Genomic DNA, 2,789 nt, shown 5'->3' with positions numbered 1-2,789 from the left:
TGGATAATCCAGGTGTCTGCACCCACTTCCGGGCAGACCGCCGCAGACCCCCGCAGACGCTCCCCCCGTTGTGTTCTGGGAAACACACTGTTCCCAGGACACAGCGGGGGATCTGAAGAGACGCGCAGCGCAACTCGCGCATGCGCAGTAGGGAACCGGGCAGTGAAGCCGCCATGCTTCCGATTTTTTTTTTTTTAAAAGCCCATGGCGTGCAAAACACACCCAAAAAACTTCCACCCGGTGCATAAAAAAAGTGCACACACATAAAGAGTGAAACACTAAAAGTGCAGACGGGTGTCTGACATCCTCCATAAAGAAGGACCATACCCTGATCTCCCGGGGCATGAGGCTCCAGACAGGGACTGAGGTACCAGACTCATCAGTGGCCGTGTAGCCGAAGCCAGACGACCTCCTTTCCCCGGGAGGACTGCCGAAACAGAACCTCCTAGGTACTTGGTACTATGGGGCTTCCCCGAAGGTAGGCCCCCCAATGGAGGTTGGACCAAGCCAGAAGGCCTATGTCCGCCCTCCCACAAGACTTTTAGGATTGGTCCGAGGACCGACACCCTACTCATCAAAACGTGAAGTGACAAACGTGACAAAACACACACAAATAAAATAAATAAAAAGTGAGGAAAGGGATAGTGAAGAGGAGAGTGAAAAGGTGGCCAATGTGCAATACAATGACCAGGCCCTCCGGCCAGGAATCAAAAATTCCTCTGGTCCTAGCCAAAAGGCCCTAGAGGCAGGTGTGAAAAAGCGTGTTAATGGTGACGTGACCTAGGTGCCGAATATCAAAGTGCATAACACAGTGAGTATAAGGCACTCCTGAACTGCCACTCCAGGGGCACATCACCATGGGCTTTCCAACAGAAGCATCCCAGACCCCCCAACCCAGACCACGACAGCCCCCACCCCAGCCAGAAAGGCATGGAGATCCAGGAGCTTGGTGAGACCCTTTGCCATCAGGTCACACCCTCACTCCCACCTAATTACATTCGAAAGGTACAGGCCGCCCCCCTGCTGGAACAGGAGAACAAACGTTCCCTCCCAAAAAACTGACTGGAGCTAAAGCTGCCACAATCCAAGCCAGAAGGCCAGGGTCCCCTCCCCTGGCGCCGACCAGTGGTTCTCCATCCCCATCAGAAGGCTTCCTTTTCGGCTACGGGTCACCTTTACACCAACAGGCTTTGCATAGCAACCGCCACCACTGCTCCACCTCGCCGTAGAACAGGGACGGAAGCAAGCGCCACCTATTGGTAACTGATAAGAACAGATACTACACTTGATCTTAGCCAAAAGGCCGAGAAGCGATGCTTCACTTCCCGATTCCCTGACAGAGGATGGCGGCAGGGGCAGCAGCGAGACGAGCAATCGCTCGTCATCTACCGCCGACATCGCTGGACCCTGGGACAGGTAAGTGTGATTTTTATTAAAAGTCAGCAGCTGCAATATTAGTAGCTGCTGGCTTTTAATTTTTTTTTTTTTTTTAGGTGCAGAACCACGTGAATCATAAATGCTATAGTGTATATAACAGTGACATTCTAATCAAACTCAGATCAGTCCAACATAATCAGTATATAGTCCTTAGTAACCACTTACCCACAGGGCACTTAAACCTCCTTCCTAATCAGACCAACTTTCAGCTTTCGGTGATCTCCCATTTTGAATGACAATTACTCAGTCATGCAACAATGTACCTATATAAAATTTGTGTCCTTTTTTTCAGACAAATGGAGCTTTCTTTTGGTGGTATTTAATCACTGCTGTTTTTTTTTTTTTTTGTGATATAAAAGAAAAAAAGACTGAAAATTCTGTAAGAAAAAAAATTTATTTTCTCTGTTTCTGTTATAAAATTTTGCAAATTAGTAATTTTTCTTCATAAATTTTGTCCAAAATGTATAATGCTACATATCTACATAACCCAAATTGGTGTATATTATTTGGTCTTTGTGAAAGTTATAGAGTCCACAAGCTATGGTTCTAATCTCTAAAAAATGATCACACCTGATATACTGACGGCCGATCTAATTTCTTGAGACCTTAACAAGCCAGGAAATTTCAACTACCCCCCAAATGACCCCTTTCTGGAACCTAGACATTCCAAGGCATTTAGTAAGAGGCATGGTGAGTTTTTTTAAGTTGTAATTTTTTCCCACAATTCTTTACAAAATCAAGATTATTTTTCTTTTTTTTTTTACAAATTTGTTATATTAGCAGGTTATTTCTCATACACAGCATATGTATAGCAAAAATTACACCCCAAAACACATTCTTCTACTCCTCCTGGGTATGGCAATACCACATATGTGAGACTTTTACACAACGTAGCCACATACTGAGGCCCAACATGCAGGGAGCACCATCAGGCGTTCCTGGAGCATAAATTACACATATCATTTCTTGACTACCTCTAAGCCCTTGTACACACGGCCAGACATTCCGACAACAAAATCCGTCGGATTTTGTCTGACGGATTTTGTCGAAACTGGTGTTGCATACATACGGTCGGACAAAGTTGTTGGAAAATCTGATCGTTCGTAACATGATGACGTTATTTAGTTATGACGGGACTACGATCAGGCTAGTAGCCAATAGCTTTGGTCTAGGAATTTGATCTGAGCATGCGTGGCACTTTGTCCGATCGGAATTCTCTACAAACAATCAGACAAAGTCTGATCAGATCATGTTGTCGGAAAATTTTTATTTCCAGCTCTCAAACTTTGTTGGTCGGACATTCCGACGGAAAAAGTACGATGAAGCCCACACATGGTCGGATTATCCGACAA

At 45.5% G+C, this 2,789-nt stretch overlaps 1 pseudogene; it reads right to left on the bottom strand.

Moving 5' to 3' along the window:
* Window positions 1-1,230: 1,230 nt before the first annotated feature.
* Window positions 1,231-1,315, bottom strand: LOC143990590 (U2 spliceosomal RNA; annotated as a pseudogene).
* Between the last annotated feature and the right edge of the window lie 1,474 nt (window positions 1,316-2,789).

Source organism: Lithobates pipiens, unplaced genomic scaffold, assembly GCF_037356315.1.
Source record: "Lithobates pipiens isolate NorthernLeopardFrog02 unplaced genomic scaffold, aLitPip1_a1.2 Scaffold_18, whole genome shotgun sequence".
NCBI lineage: Eukaryota > Metazoa > Chordata > Amphibia > Anura > Ranidae > Lithobates > Lithobates pipiens.
The sequence above is the reverse complement of the archived record's forward strand: the minus strand, read 5'-3'. Positions and strand labels throughout refer to the sequence as shown.